At 46.0% G+C, this 22,532-nt stretch overlaps 1 protein-coding gene across 2 annotated transcripts in view; it reads left to right on the top strand.

The window, feature by feature from the left end:
• Positions 1-3,179: 3,179 nt before the first annotated feature.
• Positions 3,180-22,532, top strand: part of ERG (ETS transcription factor ERG) — a 247,546-nt gene continuing 228,193 nt past the window's right edge. Inside the window, exon 1 of one of the 2 annotated variants that reach the window (XM_072969239.1) lies at positions 3,180-3,272. The gene's annotated coding sequence lies outside the window, so the exon portion shown is untranslated. The remainder of the gene's footprint in view (positions 3,273-22,532) is intronic. The other variant, XM_072969246.1, reaches the window with a different exon arrangement.

Genomic DNA, 22,532 nt, shown 5'->3' with positions numbered 1-22,532 from the left:
AGCTACATTTAGAACCCTAACTCTGGGAGGGGGACGGTATAGCTCAGTGGTAGAGTGCGTGCTTAGCATGCATGAGGTCCTGGGTTCAAGCCGCAGTCCCTCCATTAAAAACAAAAACAAAAATAATTACTTCCCACAAAAAATTAAAAAAAATTTTTAATGAAAAAAAAGAAAAAGAAAAAGAAAAAGAACCCTAAGTCTAGAGTCCTCACCCTTGTTCCCCTCCTTTCCTGGTCCTGGATTGCCCCAAGGGAAGGGGGAGCTTGGAATGGGAGAGCCCATCTAAACCACCTCTGTGATGAAAAGAAGGTCCCAACTTATTGAGTGGAGGCTGTAGGGGAGGCCAGATCAGGATGCCCAGGGAAACACTGAGGGTGCTCGTGTCGTGGACAATGGGATGTGACCAACAGCTAAAGCACATATACTATCTCCTTTCTCAAACCAGGGCTGTCCTCAGGACGGCTTCCCCCCCAGGTCTGAGCTCACCCAAGACGTGAAGTGCGTCAGTGCGGGGAACCTCACTCCAGTACCTCGGTGGAAACCAAGTCTGAGACTTCCTCCCGGTGAACATTTACTGCCCAGGGGAAAAAAAAAAAGATGGGCGACCCTTTCTACATTTAATACATGCACACACAGAACCACTAAGCCATAAAGTAAGCTCAAAGACGCTCCCTGCAAGGACTACAAAGTCCAGACCTTACAAAATGATAACCAGGACTTCATAACTCGTAACTCCACGCACGTGAGATTGAAAGTGGAAGGCTTTTTGAACTGCAGCCTTTACATCCCAGTCCAATCGCTCTCTCAGCTTTGAAATATCCACAATCTGAATTTTATAGGGATTATTTTTTATTATAGGTAAAGCAATTAAATCTCCATCCTGAAGGATGTAAACCTTTTAAGGCCCTTCTCAGAATATCAAAAGAAAAGGAGGCTTATATTTAACAGGTGTGACAGCCCAATGCAGGACATCTCACTGAACAAGGGCTTGACATTATCCAGTGACAAATACTTAAATTAATCCAAAACATCTTTTGGATAAAAGGGATTTCAAAAAGAATTAGGTCAACCACAAAACTTTATATAGAAAGATCATCTAATGTATGAAATACTTAAAAATCCTAATTCTTGTGGAATGTGTCAAGCGGTGTTTTTATAAAAGTCCTTCCTTTTAAATTATATTTTATTAACTCAGAACGACTGTATTTCATATCTGTCCTGTGGCACAAAGAGAGAGTGAGTGTGTCTCCATTTCTTGTATTCTGTTGGCCTTTCAAATGAACTCAATTGATTTAACTATTTGAAATTGATTTCCTACTGTGTGACCTTGATTATGGACCAGATTGAAAGGGATGCTGAGCCAGTAGGTGGGGATTGGATTAGACAATAAGAAGAACTTCCTAACTATGACTGCAATTTACAGTCAGTGGGAGACTATGTCCTAACTTTGTAAAATTCCGGGGTTGTAAGATTTTTCAACATTAATAACCTCAGCTTTGTAGTAGGCTTAGTACGTGCTTTTTTGTCTTCTATGAAATTCTCTCTCCTTCCTCCCCTCTCCTCTTCATCCCCGTCTCTACCCCCTTTCCCTCCCCTCCGCCTCTCTGTGCAGTGTATTTTGGGGAATGGGAGAAGCGTAGCAAGTGGGTGCCCCAAATGAGACTGTTTCAAATATTGTGGTTTTTCTGAACTCATTTTTATCCTGTTCTCAGTGGTAACTTAGACTGTTGCAGTCATGTTCTACTATGAAAGTACAGTTCTTTATTCATAAAGCATGCTCTTTTGACGGCAAACGTAATATTATTTTCAGCATTGTTCTCTATTACTAGAATATTCGGTGCTAGTGATGCTGTTGAAGGAACTCTGCTAGGGGAATGCAGCCTTATAGAGCAGTCATTGCTGTGGACCCCGGATTTCATCGAATAGGTTGAGAATCTGTTTACTTTAGAGCACTCCCCTAAATGACAACAGTGCTTCTTGTGGTGAGTTTTGGACATGAGTATCTAAGAGGAAGATTTCAAAATCCGGTGAGTTTTCTTGGATCTGGAATATTTGGAGACTATTTCTAAAGAAAAGGAACCAAAATATGCAATTGATAGTGAAGGGGAGAGGCAGGTGAATGGCAACGTTTTGACTTCTGTGTTGCTGGTGAGGAGTCAATTTTGCAAACAATGACCGGAGCACAGATTGCAAAAAACTGACATGACCCTTCTACTAAATAGGCACGTTTTAATATTCATGCTGCTTTTTGTACCATGACCTCAGAAAGAAAAGGACTGCATGCTTCTCAGAAACTTAATCTGTTTTCAATACTTATTTTTATTGGTATCTTCTCTTGGCCACCTGTGGTGAGGTGGGTTTGCATCCCGTCTAGCATGGTGTGCCTGTTTGTTCAAGAAATTTCCTAGGAATGCATCTGTAGTTTGTGAAGGCTGTCCATTTAAAAGAGAAACACTTCCTTGGAGAGTTTGTAATGGGAGGTTCTCCTATCAAAGATCTCACTCTGGCATCGCTAGGGTTAAAGAACGTCTCACAATCTATAGGTCCTGGAGAAGGCGGTTTCTAAACTCAGCTGCTTAGATCCATCCTATTTTTTTCCCCAGCAAACAGGAAATGGAGCCCTGACGGCTTTTTTTTTTTAAACTGGAAAATGCGCAGGGAGGGGGCACCCTCATTATGCCCACTTACAACTCTGAGCCTGACCCAGACTTGGGGGTCTCTGTGTGTTTTTTCTTCCCTCTCTCTCTCTTTTTTTTCTTTTATTTTGGCAGACTTTTTGGAATGTCTGGGAGCTAAGGGCTTTGCTTCATGGAGCAGAATTCTGAAGCAAGAAAAAGAGAAAGTTATAGACTAAACCACAGAAATGTAAACACGTCTGCAGCTAAAATAACTCCACTTTCATTGAAAACACTCCTCCTTCACAATCAGACTTCTGTGTGCTATGGTCAATAAAACTGCATGTTAATAGCGACCAATTAATAGATTATGTTGCCCGGCCTTAAAAGTTGAGGGAGTTTTAATTATTATTTTTCAAATTAAAGGAGTGCTTATTCCCTCCCTTCCCTTGGGGTTGGGGGGGACTTAGCTTTCTTTCTGGCTGTTTGCTGAAATTCTTGGCTGTTAAAGTTTGGAGAGAGAGGGACATGAGTAGTTTTCACTTGGTTGGAAAGGGGAGAGTCTGCGAGCGGACGCTCTGGGATGGGCTCCTAGCCATCACGCAGGGACGCCGCGACGGCCCCCGCGGGACATGAGTGAAGAGCAGCAGCTCTCAGGTAAGCGTGATTTTTATGTCAGAATTCACTTACAAACTACAGGATGTGGAGGGGCTTTGTACAGTGTCCCCCAGGCGGATGCGCCCAACTTCGCGACTCCTCCTTTTGGAGGCAGTATCTTGAGGACACTGTTCTCACGAGGGCTGCTGTCACCGCGTCTGTCCGTCAGGCCGGGGTGTCTCCTGGATTTCGTGGCATCCTCCAGACCGCACCCTGCTCCTCCTGAGCCTCCCCCACCCCGTCCCGACGCTCTCTCTGGACGCACAGGTAGTGACTCCGGGTCTTATTAAAGCCAGCGGCACCTGGCACCGCGTCTCTTCATTAGCCTGAAGGCAACGGCATCTTTATTCTGATCAGCATCGAAGGCACTCGGTGGTCGTTTTAAACTGCCGAAACAACCAGTTTTAGCTTAAAATTTTTTTTTAATGTGTGCAACGACCGAGGTTGGGAGGGAAAATTTACTTCTCAGTGAGTTCCGTAGAGCGAACACCTCTGCGGCTGCCCCCACCTCCCTGTCCCTCCCCTCCCCTCGCCTGCTCTACGGTCCTCGCTCCTCTCTCCTCCTGGAGGCGCGTCCTGGGTTCGTCTCCCGCCGGGGTCTGGACTCGGGCTCACTGCGTCCCAGCCTGCGCTCCTCCTCCTTCTCCTCCTCCCCTTCTTCCTCCTCCTCTTCCTCCTCCGAGCCGCCAGCCGCGTCCTAAACCCGAGCAGCGTCCAGAGCCGCCCGCGCCGCCCGCGCCGCCCGCGCTCCCCGGCCCGAGGGCGCGCTCACGGGCACGCGCGCTCGCAGCCCCACGCGCGCGCGCGGACATCCACGCGTACCTGAACCCTCGCTCGCGCGCGCTCGCAGCCCCCGCGCCCTGGGGCCCGCGCGCCCCCGCCCCGCCCCCGGCGCGCACTCCGGGATCGCGAGTCGCGCGTCGGGGCGGCCGCCCTGCTCGGCGATTGGCGGGAGCCGCAGCCTCCCGGAGGCCGGCGCCCACACCATGGGCTGAGCCCGTCGGCGCCCAGGGAGTCAGTGCCGCCCGGCTCGGCGCCCACGGCCAGGCACGCGCGCGGGCACACGCGGGCGCGGACACGCGCGGGCACCCACGTGCGGGCCACGCCCTCCCCCGACGGCGGCGCTGGCCTCCGGGTAAGTCCCGCGCCCCGCGCGCCCTGCCCTGCCCGGCTCCCACGCGGGAGGCGGCGGCGGCGGCGGGGACGGTGGTGGCGGGGTGGCCTGGCTCTTCCGACGGCGGCTCGTGGGACAGGTGGGATGTGTGACGCTGGGAGGGACGGCTCGTCATTGCCCGGGTCCTCAGAAGGCGCGCGCGGTCGGGGACGGATGGAGGGGAGCGAAGACCCGGCCGGCGGCGCGGGCCGGGAAAGCAAACCGCGGGGCCTCGTCTGGGGCATCCAGCAAGAGGTTATTTGTGGTCTGGAATGGAAATAAGGGTTGAATTAAAGCCCACGCTCGGCTGAAAGTAGAGACCAGGTGCGGGCTTGGCTGTCACTGCGGGTGGGTCGGCCTGTGCGTGGACTCGCCCTCCGACGGCGCTCTCGCCGCGCGCTCGCAGACCCGGGCTCCGTCTCCGTTTTTTCCACTTTTCTGCCTTTTCACCTTCTGACACTTCAGCCCGCAGCTGCTATGTTGATGTGTTTTACAGTTTGCCACAGATTGGCAAACTTGGCATGTTTAAAAATGTAGCGTGTATTTTTTAAAAATCAGCTAGCCTTCTTCGTTTCTGACTGAAATCCGTCATCCATTTATCACGATTTCATATCGGATAGACGTTTTACAAAAGGTACTGCATAGAATTACTTTTAACATATTAAAGTGTAAGATTTAGATGTTATTATTGATAGCAGACTAACTGCCCAATAAAATGGATGAACAATTTCAATGCAGATGCGAGCTTAATACAATTCTTCGTTGATGTAAAGATCGTTTCGTTTATTCTTCAAAAGAACACATTCATCTGTGCCACAGATTTCCCACCCTGCGTGTTTCTGGAGCTTCTATAGTTCAGAAAACTTTCAATGTGAATATTTATTTTTATTTTTATTTTTGTTTTAGTCTTCCCCGGGTGACATGCATAGGGCACAGTTTATTTACCACTGGGGCTATTTTTGAGTATTTTCAATTCTGTCCAAATAGTTTAGCGCCTTTAACCGGCCTGGGCTCCCCATCACCTTATCACGCAGAGTACTGGCACATTCCTGGGATTAACCCTTGCTCTGCCAGCAGCAGCCTACGCTGGCTCTTCACCAGTAGGGAAGACCAGGCAATAGAAGTTCCATTAAAACCCAACTAGATAAATTAACTCACCGTGTGCCAAATTATGAATAAGCTAATCATGCCGCTGAAATTACAATGCTAGCGGAAACAGGGCGAGCTGTGCAAACTTGTGGTTAATACGCCAAGTTTTTTAATTCCAAAGAAAGGCTTTGGGAGTGCTAACGCATCACAAATGCTGTTTGCGGTTTGGTATCCCTGGCTGCCATTTGTCGGTGACTTTTGGAAATTAAACTAGCAAATGGGTATTACATCTTTTTGAGTTATTTGCTTAGGAATATATAATTCCAGTTACACTTCAAATTTCAGCTTCTTCGCTCTTCTAATGCTTTATAATTGCTTCATTTTATTTTTAAAAATTCAAGGGAGAATTGTGAGATATTGTTTTCCATGTATCTGTTACTGCATAATGAATTCTTGGTGATTTGATCTGATGTGCCTTCTTTAGCTAAATTTTTGAAAATTCTTGTTTCCCATTGGCTGGATTATGTTATAAGGCTGCATGTACATGCGTTTATAAACATTCCCTCCTCCACTTCTTCTGTTTTGTTTTGGCGTTAAGGAAAAATCGTGTTGAATTGCTGATCTCTTAAAAATCAGTTATTTTATTTGTGGTAAGAGCTGAGATCCCAGTGGAGTGCCAGATACATAAGTTAGATGTGAAGCATTTCCGAAAGATGTCAACATTGATTTTTAGCTTACATACTGTATTCGAAAATGTTATATATTGTGCATCTGTGGAATATAGCATATCTTGTAAGTAGGTAATAGGAAACTTTCAGCTTAAAAAAATTAATATTAGCTCTGATTTTTTTCTTGTTAACTGTCCTTAAACAGCAACCAAAAATAATAAAAAGGGGGGTTCCTTTCTTCACAAGACAGAGGAGCTAATGTTTCTAAAATCTTCCTGTTTCCCGGTGAAAAGCCATAGCAGGTCAGCCTCAGTCGTATGATAAGAGAGGATGGGGAGACACTGTCACGTTGAATAAATGTTAGTGTTGCCCGCTCTTCCACAGAACTCCATTCAAGAGGTGTCAATATAGAGACACCTACATGCTTCTAATGAGACTGCCGGAGCCTGGGACGCAAGATGTGGTCCAGGCAGCCTGGATCAGAAGGAGGTCGTTATGGGCAGAATCCCAGCGTTTGATGCTGCGAGTCAGTTCTCAGTTTAAGCTGGGAGTCAGTCTCTCTAAATGCAGGTCTCTTTGTCACCTCCTGGCTTTATCACCCTTAGCTTCCCAGGCAGGCTTTTCTAGTGAGGAGGAGAAGGCAGAGTGGTTCGTCTTCTTTCCCCAGTGTGTAAGGGTACTTGGACATTCCCTGAAGGGTGTTGTCCTTCAAAATACAGCCTTTGTTTATGAGCTGCACCTTGAATTGGAAACTCTTCAAACCTTTGAAGTAGCGCCTGTAAGAAAAACAAGCTGATGCATCAGAGGCATTCAAAGATTTTGGACCCAATTTCAGAAAATTCTGATACCTAGTGGCAGCAGTGGGAGCTGGAGTTTTGGGAGGACTTTGAAAGTCCCTGCAGTAGTTGGTGCTCCTCACCCATGGGGTCTGCCAGCCCCCCTGTATTGTTGGTATCATGGTAGCATCTTCATTGTTACCTGTTTGTACCCTCACAGTTGTCCTTTATACGTTGTTAATAAACACCTTCTCAACACATCTGTGGATTCAAAACAGTTACTCTGTAGATAAAAACAACAGAAGTTTCCAAGGGCTGGACTATCTTCGGAACCACTTTTTCAAAATAGCCAGCGGGAGATGTTGTCCTTTTGACTTTTCGCCTTTTATTCTAAACATTTTTGTGTTGAAAAGAGAGAGGATTTGGTGCCTCGTGTCTGTAACACTGAAAATCTAGGGAAGGCAGTGAAGGCGGGTGACCTAAAATTACTCGGCTAAATTTAAGTGTAAGTAAGATGTAGACGACACCAAGTAATTAAAGGGTGCATCTCAAAACGGAGCACTGGCTCTGAGCTTCAGAGTTAAAGTAACTTTTAAGTTCTTCTATTTTTGTAGTGGCACGTCATAATCCGGAAGACCCTGATTGCGTATGAGAAACAGTAATTTAACAATGAAAGTAAGGGGTTCAGTTGCCCTGACTCAGTGCACATTCTGAAGCTTGTGTGAAGGAAGTTGAGTATGGCTGTGTGAGAAGACTGAAGTAGCCTCAGAGTGTTTTGTAAAATCCACCTTTTGAATTAATTTGCTAAAATCATAATCCTAGAGAACTAGATGTGCGGCCTGATGTAGGACGGGCCGTTAGCACGCCTCAGGGTTTCTAGAACCCGGATCTGTAGCCGCCTGCCCTTGCAGCATCCCCTGTAATTTTGAAGTTTTAGTAGGAATGAGATTTTCCCGCGCTGGTGTCCCATATGGGGCTCCTCTTCTTACTAATAGTATTTCCATCATTATCCCCCCAGGAAAACCTACTCCAGGGGGGAGAACAGACCCCCTCGGGGGGTAGGAAAGAGGATAGGCACATCTGTGGTGACTTTTCAAAAACAGGAGCCCCTGATCTTCACTGGATTAAGGGTTCAAGACAGTTTCCCAGATCTTTATTTAAACATGAAGAAGAGTGTTTGCACCTCAGTTCGAGTGCAGGGAGCAAAGCAGGTTGACCCCTGTGTGGTGATGTTGGTGACGTCCTCATGTTGTCATGTTTCCACTGAGCGAGTCTCCGTTTTTGGTGGGGAGATTCGTTTTCTCTGGGATGGAGTAGAAATGTGGGTTGGGGGTGCTTTCCTGAAGTAGTTAAGCTGCAAAGCAAAAGACAGACAAAGTTGGAGTGTGCATGTTTTTCTGCACTCCAGGCAGGGAAGTCTGTGTGACCGCCTTGAGGATGTATGAGTTTGTGAAAAGTTGTAAACTGCATCGTGGAAATGGGTTACTGATGTTCACCTTTCTGTCTGGACTCAGCTGGCCATCAGACTCCGCACTCTTCTGAACAGCAGGAGAACTTCAGAAATCTTACTATGTCTGTTAACTATCCATTGTGTTAATATAACACATTGATTGGAATTGGCAAGGGGAAAGGTGCTGGTCCCTCATCTGTGCTGACGCTTGGAATTCTGCATGTGTGGGAGTGAATGAGGAGCTCGGGCTTCTGAGGAGAGACTGAAAGAAACTGTCATTCAGAACCTGGTGGGAGGGAGGGGATGATGGAGGCGCCACGTAGGCAGGTGAAACTTGGGACCCCACGAGTGACCAAGGACAGATTCAGGATTCTTACCTGGGACATACATAGAATTAAGCTGAACTAAATAATAGCTAAAGTGTGTGCTAGTAAAATGGGATGTTTGGAAACACAAACCATGCACACTTGCAATCTCAACATCAAACTTTAAATTAAATGCATTAGAAAGCTGAGATTTCTTTTATTAGGAAACGAGGTAAAAACATTTAGAGAAGAAAGCAGTTGGCGGCTTAGGAACATTTTAAGAAGATCTCATAATTTAAATGGCTGCTCATTCAAATGCTATCCAACCTCACAGAGCTGATGTGAGCCTGCTGTTGGATTTATGAATCTGAGTCTATAATCGCACAGCATTTAAACCTGTCTTGTGCAAAGCTTGCTCTTTTTTTTGGAGTGCAAGTTACAGCAGCAAGATGACAGAATAAGGGAAAGTGGGGGGAAAATTCGCTCCTGCTGTATCGAAAAGTATTTCTTAGGCTATTTGACCCTGGCAGTAAACATTACAGAGTTTTAAAATAGAAATAGTGACAGGAAAGATCAAATCCAGGGAATAGCGTGAGTTTTTTTCTGGAGAAGAGATGTTAGGTCAGCATGTTACCAGCATTTACTGTAAGTTCTGAAAGTCCACCCCGAGCCCTGCCACTGAAACAGAGGAAGGGTTTGTTGCTTGCTGGTTGAGGAGTCAAGGTGAGAGGGTTTCACAGTTGAAACAGTGTCAGTTCTGAAGTGGCTTATAATCCTCTCTCATGATAAAACCCATTGATTTTTGCGGTTTTCTAAGCCCTGTACGTATAGGTGATTAAACAGAACGCCGCAGCAGAGCAATTTATCCTACGTACTCGGTACCCAAATTGTAAACTACGTACTAGGTGCCCAAATCGTAACAGTGGACTCCAAGTCCAGAAAATCATCCCATCAGAAGGCAGAGCTCACAGTAAACTACCGGGAGGCAGACAAGGGTTACGTTTGTGTAGATGTTAAAATCGCATCTGGAGCTACATTCTGGATCCGTATAAACTTTTCTTTGCAAAAATTAAGCATTAAATCATGTTGACTTTTCTTTATTCAATTTGAGCAACCTGGAAACACATTTCTTAGTCAAAACGTATTGATCACCTATGAAATGAGAGCACTGTCCTCAGAGATGGGGACATGGATCACGCAGGGACTCTTAAGGCACTGGGCACATCTAGAGATTAGAAAAGCAAATGTAATGGAAAAGCCAGAACATTCTAGCGTGGAGCGCGCCTGTCCGCCTGTCTGACTTCAGCGCGAGTGGCCTGCCTGAATTATTCTCTGCTCAACTAGATGTATTGACAACATGTAATCAAAACTCCAGCCCTTTCCACACCAGAGAGCTAACAGCATTCAGTGTGAAGGCAGCGTCCTCGGGCTGAGCACCCACAGGTGGAAATTCGTGCGGGAGGTCGCGGGGAGGGCCGAGTGGGCAGAGGCCGGCTGCGGTCAGCTTTGCCCCAGGCTTGGAAGGTTCAGGATTCCAGCCGAGGAGGGGTGTTCTGAGTCACAGGAGGGCAAGCGCCAGGAAGAAACTAGAAGTGCCAACTGTACCGGGGAAAGGCCGGCCGACCTTTCAGTGCCACACGCTCTACCAGGCACTGTGGGGAAGCCTCGGGTCCTGCCTTCAGGACCTGAAATCTAGAAAGTGCACAGGCCGTGGAATCTAGAAGTGGGTAAAAGCACAGGCCATGAGCACCAGAAAGGGGTGAATGCACAGGCCAACGAGAGTGGCACGTTCAGCAGTGCCACATGCTTGCGCCAGGCCAGTGTGACAGGGAGCTGGGGCCCCGGGCTGTGCAGGGATGGAGGCAGTGGTCCCTGGGTTCTTGGATGCTCCGCGTTGGGGCCCACGGCCTAGCCCGCCCCCGTGTTCACTGTAGGGCAGCTGTGGGCCCTTCTCCCTTACAGACTCTGGGGAGAACTTCATTTTCAGCCTTAGCGTCAGGAGTCATCTCAACTGGACACGCAGCGGGGTCCTGTGTGTGCCCCCGCTCCAGCACGTGTGTGGGACCCCGTGGCCGGCTCGGGGGGCTCCCGCCTCCTTCGCTCCTCTCCATCTTCTTACCCTTGCTTCTCCTTAGCCTCATCTCTCTTCTTTATTTTGCATCTACTTCTGAATTTTTTTAAAAAAACTTTGGTTATATTGTGTATGTCCTCGGAGATCACTTTAAATAGTTTTATGGAACAAGATGGAGTGTAAATAAAACAGTCCACTTCATAAGAATCATACATCAAAGAGTGATCTAGACCACCTCCCAGGAAGATGGGGAAATGCACTGGGGTGCATTGGGGTGCACTGTGACGTACGTTGGCTCGAGAGGGGGGGCAGGGAGAAGGGCAGCATTTGGCAGGAGTTGGGGGAGTCAGGCCCTGCTGGTGCTCGGAGTTGGGAGGTGCCACCTGGGAGCTGGATCACATGGTGCAGAAACTGCCCGACCTCTGGTTTTGAAGGGACCAACCTGGACACCTGTTTCAGTGACCTGAACGTGAAGTGAAAAGACCGGGAATAAAGTCATCTTGCAGAAGGGAAGGGAGATGTGATGTTTGGCACCTAGTCACTGACCTTAACATCACCAGGTGGCACAGATATGGGAGACCTATTGACCCAGGGCGTCCTCACCACGGCCCTGTGAAAGAGCTGCCTCGTGGCCCCCATTTTCCAGAGTAGCAGAGTGAGGCTCAGGAGTGCTAAGTGACGTGCCCCAAGCGACATGGCTAGTCAGAGCGGGAGCAGCGCCCAGGTGGGTTGACTCTGGGGCCTGTGCATGGATCCCCGTGGCTGCGGGGAGTTCTCTTGGTCAGAGCAGAGGGTCCACTGGCAGAAGGAACAAGAAGGGACCAGGGTGACACAGAGGCAGAGTCGGTGGAAGGTCACAGCAGTGCTGGGCAAAGGAAACAGAACATGAGTCTTGTGTAGTTTTAAATTTTCTAGTAGCCACGTTAAAAACAGAAAAAGAAACAGAATGGATTAATGCTGATAAAAAATTTCATGTAACACAGCATGTCCAAAATATCATCACTTCAAACGTAATCAACATACAAATATTAATGCGCTGTTTTACATTTTTTTCTATATTGAATCTTCAAAATCCAGTGTATTTACACATCCAGCACCTCCTTATTTGGACTGGCCACGTTTCACAGGCTCAGTGACCATGCATGGCTGGTGGCTACTGTATTGAGCAGTGCAGGTCGAGAATGCTCCGCATAGGAGCTCAGCTTTAATATAATCAGTCACCGTGAAGTCTGCTCTGTAACTTGATCACAGGCATAGAAGTTTTATGACTTCGTATCTCCCTTGGCGATATCACCCCATAGATCGCGCCGGAACCAGATATGAGAGCAGTAGAAAAGTGAATGCTGGCGTGGTATGTTCAGTATTAAATCTGCAGTTTTCCAATTCAAGGGATCGTGTATATATGGTTTCCTGTTGACTCACTTCCTGCTTTTAAAAGGCAAAACCAAATATCTGCTTGCAGACTGAAACTTGGCATGCGTGGTGACAAACAGTGCTGCTTTTGTTGGAATCACGCTTTGACAGCTTCATGCATAAACATCTTATTTGAGTTTTCCCTTTTTAAGGATGGTCCCGTGCGATGACGTGTGTCTCATTTTGCATGTGGACAGAGTCTTGAGTCTCATACAATTGATCGTTTTGAAGAATAGCATGCTTGAGGTGCTAGAATCCCAGAGAAAGAGAGGATAGCCGTCCGACGGGCTGCGGCAGATTAGCTTCTCAGAGCGCACGTTCACACGACTTGGTGGTGGCAGCCCGCATCCAGTGCAGGCCCTTCCCTCCCGCTGTGACACTGAAGTTCCCGGCTGTGCCTTTCTGTGCATCTTCCTGGGTCGTTTGTGTTCATTCCTGCTCGTGCAGGAGGGAACTTCACTCCCTTGTTCTGGTTTATTTTCCTGGTGGCGGTGCTTAAACCGTAAATAAAACACAACTGGTAAATGAAACAGGGGTGCCTTTTCTGAACTTTAGTTTGCTGGACAGAATCTTAACACCTAATTCAGGCCAGTTATTGACAACCAGATCCTGAAAGGAGAAAGAATATTGCAATTTACTAAAAAAAAAAAACAACCCAGAAAACTCAAAAGTAACAAACGTGGCTTTGTGTTCTAGTCTGTGCATCGCACATCTCTCATGGCCGGGGCGCTTCATTTTAGGTCAGCGTGGGATAAACCCTCGTGTGAGAACATTGGCGTTGGGCAGGGTCGGCTTTGCTGTTTTCCAAGAGAGGCAACAAGTTACGTTCTGCAGCCCAGTCCTGTGTGGTTCAGCCTGGAGCCCTGGCCTCCAGGTGAGATCCTGTCAAGGTAACCGAAGTTCTGTTCCAAGATCTGCTGCCTGTCCGCTCAGTGCCGTCCGCTGCGGTCAACACACCGCTGTCCTGTGGGAGTACAGATTTAATCTAAAGTCTAAATTATATCGGAGAAGCCTGAAGCACATTAAGCTTTCTTAAATAATTCACTTGGGGTTATGTTCCATGAACATGTGTAAATATGAGAACGTGCGAGGCGAGTGGTCTAAACACAGAATGAATACGAGACCACAGTGATGGGAGCCACATGTGCTTACAACCTTGGAGGAAAACCCGTGTCGTCGCTGGTGCCCGGAGCCTCAGACGGGCAGCGTGGCTCATAAGGGAAGGTTGCTGTCCAGTCGCTTCTGCGTGTGGTCCTGACAGTTTACCACTTCGTCAAGTAAGATCTTGGAGACAAACCGCTAGGCAAGGTTGACACGTCGTGGTGCAGCTCTTGGGGGTGGTGCCGTGAAGGTGATAGGGACCCAGCAGGGCTACCTACCCTGGCTCCACAAGGATTCCCCACCAACTGCTCAGGCCGGGTGTTTGTGGGCGTGAAATGGCCAAAATGTGCTCTTGGAAACTGCTGTATTTAGTTAAACTTGGATTAATACTGTCAACTGTGCAGGGTGTTTTTTTTTCCCCTTCAGGCTGAACTTTCATACGCCATAGGGATGTGTGGGCGGATTCCGTGGCAGGACCAGGAACACCCAGCAGTCGCGTCACCCCGCAAAGGCACTGCTAAGCGTTTCCCTGTTCTGGGATCTCTGAATTTACCGAGGCCCCCTCTGCAGCAGCACCCCCGTCTCTCCTGCCCTAGTCTTGTTTCCTTCAGTCTGGGCAGCTCAGTTTTGGATGTCAGTGAAGGTTCACCAGGGGTGGACATGCACAGAGGCTGGAAGAAACCAGCCGGTGAGTCTAATGAAATCAGGCTGCAGATCTGAAGCGATTTGGGAATGCCCTGCCCCTGCTTTCTGTCCTGTGTCTGGTTTTCATGGAAATTTGTGTCTGGGAATGAGGGGGAATTGGAGTGGATTTGCTCGAGGCAGGTGCCTGCGTTCTTTGGCGTGGCTGTGAGCACTCAGGTCCAGGGACCTCCGCGGAGGGGCGGGAGTCTGAGGCCTTAGGAGATTTGATGAGCAGCACCATGCAATCTTTATAAGACAGGGAGGATTTTTCGCAGACTTCCTGATTTTTGAAAATTATTCATAAGTCTGCCTTAGTCTGGGAGTTTTAGGAGAGAAAACACACTCCAGTTACTGTCCCTGCTCCATACATTACCCTTTGAGGTCATCACAGAGTTATTCCGATATTCTGTGATGCTGGTGTACGTGGCCTCTGAGATTATGAGTAAAATGACCATCTCTCTCTCCGGCGCGGGCACAGCCCTCATGGGTCAGGAGAGCAGGCAACAGCATCATGGGTGGCGCTGTTGGAAATACAGGAGACCTCACTGAAAGGTTGGGACTAAATTCTGCCCCCGCCCCCAAGATTAAAGAAGATTAAAGGAGGTGTGGAAACAAGGATGAGAACTAGTCACATCGGCATTGGCAGAGGAAGCCAGATTGAACACTGTTTTTCAGTCTTCGCTCCAAGCAAGTAAAAATAAGAATTGCACATCATATACTTGAGAAAGTTAAATGCCTGCTTCCTTTTTGAAATAAACAAGATTCCTAATAGATTAAGGCAAGGCAAAGACTGCTGGGTTGGGTACTTAATATGGGATGAAGTGATGTGCTGAGAAATCTTTAGTTCATCGACGTTTAAAATAACAGGTCATTGTTTTCAGATAAGTACAGTCGTCTGCTTCCTTTGCATCCAAACGTTAGCTCTTTATTTCTTTCCTTTTCTATTTGTTGGTTTTTCTTTGGTTTTGTTTCTTGCGCCAAACACCGACTGGCTTCGAAAACAAGAGGAGACACGTAATTGAGTTGTGAGTTAAAGAGTATCTCAATGCAGCGTAACTCTTTCAATCCCCAACTTGTGGGAATAACCATGGGGACGTCCTGAACAGACTGGAGTACATGTCGGCAGTTTATCACTGAAGCATCGGTGCTCAACGTAGCAAGAAGTAGCGATATTTTGTGATGCTGTTACCCTTATGCTTACATTCATCTTTTTCAACCTTTTTTTCATGATCAACCCCCTAAGGAGTCTTTTCACACGTTTTTTTCCTTAATCACACCTCTCCCACATGAAAATTTTGTATCACAGATATCCTGAATAGATGTTTAGGAATTTTACATTTTTTCTGTATATATATTTGTATATCTACAGTTAGATCTGTGCTTTGTACATAAAAGAGCAAGACAGTTTTTCATCCTCCGAGAACAGATTTTAGTCTTCTTGGGAAAGCATGGCTGAACTTTGAAAAAGATGCTGACTGTTTAAAAGATGACGGATGCCAGTCCATGATCTGAGAAAGGACTGAAAGAGAGGAGGTGATCCAGAGGCAGTCAGGACGTTCCACTGGCTAATCATTTGCCCTTGTATCCAGTGTAGCCTGAAAATGATAGTCGTAAAGCAGAGGCACTTGACAACTGCTGGAGTATTTCTCAAAGGGCTCCATCAGACCTGCACTACCGCTGACCACACGCTTTCCGTGTGAGCACAGGTCAGACTTGGTGTACACAATCAGCAAGTCTGCAGAGACTCCCAAGTTGCAGAAGCACGTCCCCAGGATGGGGGGTCGTAAGCCCTCCCAGAGGCCAGTGTGCCCTTGTGTGTCAGCGACTGGAGAGGCCACCTTGACGTCCCATCAGCAGAGTCTGGGCAGGAGAAGCCCTCCTCGGCTTCTGCAGACAGTACTCCCCCGTCGTCTCGATGTAGAAATGCAGGTCGTGTGGCCGACTGGATGCAGCTGGATCCCGCTGACGCTAATGTTTCCCCTCCAGTAAAAATGGAAATATATTAAAAAATAAACAACCAAAAAAGACATGCTGAGTTGAAACCAAAAATCAATCAGAAGAGAAAAACACTTGGGCCAGTGTCAAGAGAAACAAAACTGTGCCAGCACAAATTTTTACGAAAATGATCACTGAATAGTATTTCCATGAACAGGCAGCTGACTCAGAGCTGGAGGGCGCGTGTTCTGTGAGGCAGAGTCTGCAGCCTGCCCACGCCCGGAGCTGCCAGCACCGCTCAGCACACTTACTAGAAGGGACCCAGTGACACCGAAAATAGGAAAAACTGCATGAGGGGAAAAAACAGATTCTTAGGAGGGGAGAGACGGGGTTGCTGTGAAACCAGAGCGGCTGGGAAGAAGCTCAGATTGTGTCTGAGTCACCAGCAGTCCTGACAAATCTGCTGGGTCTCAAAGTGAGTAATGATATCCAGAGTCCCTTCTCTTCTAGAAAAATCAAGTGATGAATAACGTTATTGTGAGTGCGGAAGGCATGAAGATTAAGTTTTTTGAAATGCTTACCTCCAGTGCCTGGTACACGCAGTGTTAGAATATTTTCTGGCAGCATACTTCTTTCTGGAATGTCACAAAGAAGTCTGCTTCTGTCGTGGTGGGAGATCCAGGTGGGTGTCTGGTCCTGAGCATCTTTGAGCCTGTGATGTAGAGCCTAGCTGCTCCTTCTGCCCCTCCCCTGATGCTGCCTGTGGATTTGGAAGGTAAAAGGTACATTTTCATGAATTCTTTTCGCATCTGTTTTCTGCATTTTAAGAAGTGCTTAACTCCAAGCAAGTAACATTTAGTTATGAAAGCTCGTCCCCCTCTTCTTCTTGACACATGGTCTCTGTCAAATTTCTTACAGACAGACGTTAATTTGAGTCAGCCACGATCCACAGTCAGAATTTTGAACACCAAGCAGGAGGAGTGACCAAGTGCCATGTCGTGGTCCCACGGAGCACAGATTTGGAAGTCTATGAGTGCTTGCCCTTAAGAATCACTTTTCAAACCATAACCGCTTTCACAGTGCATGCCAGGGTAAAATCACATTGTTGTTTACCTGTTTGGTCATGGGGCCAGATTAGAAGACACAGCACGATGTATGCCTGAACGCTTGTTTATATTAAACGTATTTCTGTTATGAGTTGTATGTCTGGTCTTCTCCAGCTCTGGTTGACACTTATTTAACACTGCCTTTTCTGGGGAATTCCCTTTGAACTTTCTAGTTGGGACCATTGACTATTAAACAGTCTAGGAATTTAGAAAATATCGGGGATCCTGACCAGCCAGGGTCAGTGATGACATGAAGTCATGTCTGTATCCAGAAAAAGTAAATATCAAATACCACTTAGTTTCCTAGACCATTTCAAAATTGTTTCACAGCTTGGCTTAATTTTATTTAATATAATTTTTTCTGTGGCATTTCCCCCCCAAATCTTTTAATAGCCAAGCTATTACATATATATATTATGTATATATATATATGTATATATATAAAGAATATATAAAATCTAGTACATAGATTTCATGTGGACTGTACATATAATCTATTGCATAGATTCTAATACTACAATATCCTGTAAATATTGTGATAACCTCATCACCAGAGTCTAGAATTCAGGATAAATTGTCTCTTCTTAGGCTGCATTCAGAGAAGTCCAGGGAGGACCCCAGACTTACTGAATTCCACTCTGCTGCTAATTCCTCAGGTAGAAAAAGACTATCCTCTATGCTGATCTCCTTCTGTGGGGTTCCCATGGGATGAGGCACTGACATCCCGTGTACAGGGAAGGCTCCACACCTAAACAGAAGCCTTCACAAGACTAGTGGGATCTGGGAAAAGTGCTTCTAACACTGGAGAGTTGAATCCCCTTTAAGAATATAAAATTTTAATTTTTTAAATTGAAGTACTATCAGTTACAATGTGTCAATTTCTGGTGTACAGCACAATGTCCCAGTCATACATATACATACATCCCTTTAAGAATATGAGATTTTTAAAAAGCAAAAATGTCTTCTCATCATGTTATAGTGTGTTGTAATAAATAGAAGCTTCTTTTATTTTTTTGAATTTTAAAAAAATTTTATTGAAGTCTAGTTGACGTACAATGTTGTGTTAATTTCTGGTGTATAGCACAGTGAGTCAGTCATACAGGTATACATGTATTCTTTTTCATTATAGGTTTTAACAAGACATTGAATGTAGTTCCCTGTGCTATACCGTAGGGCCTTGTTGTTTATCTGTTTTATATATAGCAGTTTGTGTCTGCTAATCACAAAATCCTAATATATCCCTTCCCCTTTCCCCTTTGGTAACTATAAGTTTGTTTTCGATGTCTGTGAGTCTGTTTCTGTTTTGTAAATAAGTTTATTTGTACCCTTTTTTAGATTCTACATATAAGTGATATCATAAGATATTTGTCTTTCTCTGTCTGACTTACTTCCTTTAGTATGATCATCTCTAGGTCCATCCATGTTGCTGCAAATGGCATTATTTCATTCTTTTTTATGGCTGAGTAGTATTCCATTGTGGGTATACATCTGTGTGGGTACACACACACATATCTTCTTTATCCATTCATCTGTCAATGGACATTTAGGTTACTTTAATGTCTTGGCTGTTGTAAATAGTGTAGAAACTTCCTTCAGAAGGAATTCTACTCAGTAAAATCTCAGGGTCTACTCACACTGTTGTGCAGACAGAATGCCATCCTAATAAATGGAGCCCCATTTTTCACTGGAGTCAGAGAGGCAGTCATTGTCCCTGCATTTTCCCTCCCCTCTCCATGCCCTGGCTTCGATTCAGGCTGGTGTCCCCAAGTCCATCCACGGTGGATGCATGGATGTCACCCACAGAGGGGCGAGTGTGGCTGGAAAGACCCTTCTGGGGAAGACGGCCAACTCTACTCATGTTTGCTGAGTGAGTGGGACAGAAAGGGAGGAGGGTGGCAGAAGGGACTGACTGTTGTGGTCATGCTTGTCTCTGGGGCGCCCAGCCTTTGGCAGAGGCTGGCTTCTGTGGGTGCTGTGCTGTGAGTCCCCCCTGCAGGGGAGGGGGACTTTGTTACCTACCCCACATCAACAGCCAACGTTCCAATCAAGGCCTTTCTGTTTCTCTCCTCGTATTTACTTGAAATCTCTCTGAGAACGTGTGGAATTTACATAAACACACAATGTAATTATTTTTTCCGTTGACCCAGAACGGTAATTTTCAAATGATCTTGCTGGCACAGAAAATGGCAGCTCACAGGTGCAAACCAATACATTCATGGCTGAGTTGAATCTTCCCCGCGACCTTTTGAGTGTGGTTCTTGTGGTTTGGGATATTTCAGGAGAGGGCTGACTGAATGGGTTCTTTTCTGTTCTGCACAACTCCTGAGTGTCTGTGTGTGGTCTGAAGATCTGTGCTACGGCAAGAAACTGTTTTGCCTCTTAAATAAAGGACCAGGGACTGCTGCGCTCTTGGCTCTGGGACGTGTCAGGTTAGAAGCAGGAAGAACCTGCAGACTCGTGGATCCATGGGCTGCAGGTGGGGTTCACGGAGGGCACACGGGCTTGCTAGGTATGTCCAGAAAGATGTTTTTGTTCCCCCACTTGGGGTTTTAGTTCTGAGACTACCAATTAAACCATCCCATAAATCCTCCATTATAGGTAGTACAGCCTAATTTTAGATTTCCTGCTTGCTCCAGTGTCCGGCTTGATTGCTACTGGTTGGCGAAAGGCCGGGCCTGGGAGGCAGACCGTTCGTGCTGTGCCATGTGTTTGAGCCCTTTTCTCACATATCTGGGGTTTGGTCTTAATTCCCTGACTGCTTTTATCTTAAGTTTTAAAAACTTCTGAAGATAGAGTGATTTGCAGCTTACTTGGTTCTTTTGAGTGGGCAGCTTTGAGGCAAAGAATGAGGGAAAGGGGCACGGAGGAGGGAGTGGGCGGGGGTGGGTAAAGCAAAGGATGAAGGCCCTTTGCCATTTTTGCTCAGAATACAAGGGTCTGTCCCCCGCGGGTGTTTCCTATTCTGTGATCCGTAACTCAGCCTCTTCCTTGTGCTGGAAGCTTCTTAGGAAGACACATTCATGCCCTGAATGCCCACCTCTCTCCACACCTTCTACCAATGATCCTGAATGTTAAAACGAGTCCAAGCTCACACTGCTTGCCGCACCACCGGGCATTAAATCCAGAGTCGTTGGGGGCAAGGACTAGCGCGTTTATTCAGAAAGCCAGCAGACCAAGAAGGTGGTGGACTTCCCCAAGATAGAATTCAGGCTTCTCTTATTCTAAAAGGGGAGGGGATCTTGTTGGGGGTTGCAAACTCTTGGTGTTGGAATCCTTTGTTCTTGCAGCTGTCCGCGTAGGCCGGGTCATGGTGTTCCTGTAAACCTCCAACAAGATGAATGTCATTCTCTGTTCTGCAACTTCTGTTCTGCAACTTTTTATCTCTGTATGATTGGAAAAGTATTATACTTTAGACCAGAGCCTTGAGAATGGGCTCTCCTGTGTATTTCAGGCTCTAGGCAACATTCTGGGCAGAAGCAATAGAAAACAGAGGTTAAAGTAAATGAAGCAGATCCAACGTGGGGTCACATTTGTTCTTCCCTGTGGCACAAATGGCTCAGCGGGGCTGGAATTTGGGGGATTGGCAGGTGTGCTCGGGACTTCCTCATTGTCCTTCTCAGAGTCACAGATCCAGTGTCTGGTGTCCTGGTGTTACTGCAGTAATAACAGCTCCTCTTTCATCCCTTGAATTTAGGAGGTCAGTGGGTGTGAGGAAGTTACAAGGATAATCTGGGTCTGAGGCAGCCGAACGCTGTTACCTACAAAGGAGAGACGAAACTCATGGGAAAGTTACTCTCTCCCCCTGGAGACTTGTGAGGGAGCAGTGTGCCCTGAAAGACTCCGATGAGAGTTCGGGTGTGTCTGTGTGTGTAGATTTACTGGCCTGGGCAGCAGTGGGGCGTGAGGTGAAATCCACGTGGACAGTGTTTAAGTGTTTAAAACTTACAAGTGACATGTCTGAGCGTTTTTGAACTTTAAAAGGCAATATCTGTAATATGCATTCTCTGTAGTACTTTTTCCATTGGAAATGTTAGAACATACAAATAGACAAAAATATTTAAATTTAATCTTTCCACACTTAGACATTATGGCTACAGACAATGATGCATTAAATCTAGGACAGTGCGATTTTTTTCATATACACTTTTCCAAAAGTGAACCATATCACATATGCTTATTACAACTGTGTTTTTACTTGGTGTTGTAAGTATCTGCTCATGTCAGTAAATATGCTTAATGAAGTATCTTTTTTCCCACCACATTATTTTAAGACTATCTAGGATTCCATCGTATGGCCCTGTCACGATGGACTTAACCAGCTTCCCTGTTGAGTATTTATGCTGTTACCAGTTTTCTTTATTATAAACCAAGAGTTCTCCATCTTGGCTGCAGAATACAGATGTCCAGGCCCCAATCACGGGCCAGCTAAATCAGGCTGTCCTGGGTGTGAGGCCAGGAATCAGAATTCTCACGTGCTTTTAGGGTTGAAGATCACTGTTGCAAACCATACTGTAGAGTTTACCAAAGACTAGGTTACATTATTGGAAGTGGAATTGTAGGGTCAAGGTTGTGTGCCTTTAATCTTTTGATGTGTATTGCCAAATTACCATTCAGGAATTTTTTTTAAACTTATTTGCACTTCAAGATTTAAGGCTTTTAAAAGGTGAAGGATGAACAAATTTACATGTGGATTTGGGGAAGAGATTTGCACAACACCCAATAACTACGCCAAGCTGTTTGGCTTTTGCTAGTTTTTTGTATTGTAACGTGACCTAAATAGACAAATGAGCATGTTACTAAAATAATGCAGAAGGGTGTGTTTGGTCAGACACCACAGCCCTGACAATGAACGTGTGACAGTCCCTGGGGACAAGCTTTGTGCCACTTGTAGTCTCCTGATCCAGCCTCAGAAATCTCTTGCACATCTATCTGTTCTTCAGTTTGTTCACTCTGAAGGTCCCCTTTGATCACTTCCCTAAGGTAATTGTTATTTTTCTCAAAACAATACATATATAAGATTAAAAGTTGTATCATATTTCCACACGTATAATGAAAAATAGCAGTTCTCTGCCTGACGCCTCCAGAGGTAACTGCCGTTCTTAGCTGTTCCTCTGTCTTTTACGTCCATGTTTATAAATCCCGGGCTCACGCAGCTCCTTGATGAGTTTTCAGTTTGGACGCTGTCAATTTTCTATTAAGGAAGGTGAAAATTTGCTCATGCTCCACCCCTCCCTCCCCTGTTCCTCCATCCTTCCGAGTATTAAGCAATGACAGTTACATTAACGTTCACTTCTTTTTTTGTTTGTTTCACTTAATGTGTCATCGGCATGTATTTATATTATTTACATCATTTGTAAGCATTCTGTGCCCCTTCCACAATTTTCTTAGCTGTTTCCCTATCATTGGATACTTAGGTTGTTTCCCAAAACATCAAAACACATTAAAAAAATAAAACAAACTTATTTCTCTCCTTATTATATGGCATTATCTCTAAACTACAGAGCTGTTT

The sequence above is a fragment of the Vicugna pacos genome, chromosome 1, assembly GCF_048564905.1.
Source record: "Vicugna pacos chromosome 1, VicPac4, whole genome shotgun sequence".
NCBI classification, from domain to species: domain Eukaryota; kingdom Metazoa; phylum Chordata; class Mammalia; order Artiodactyla; family Camelidae; genus Vicugna; species Vicugna pacos.
This window is presented reverse-complemented; position numbering and strand designations above follow the sequence as displayed.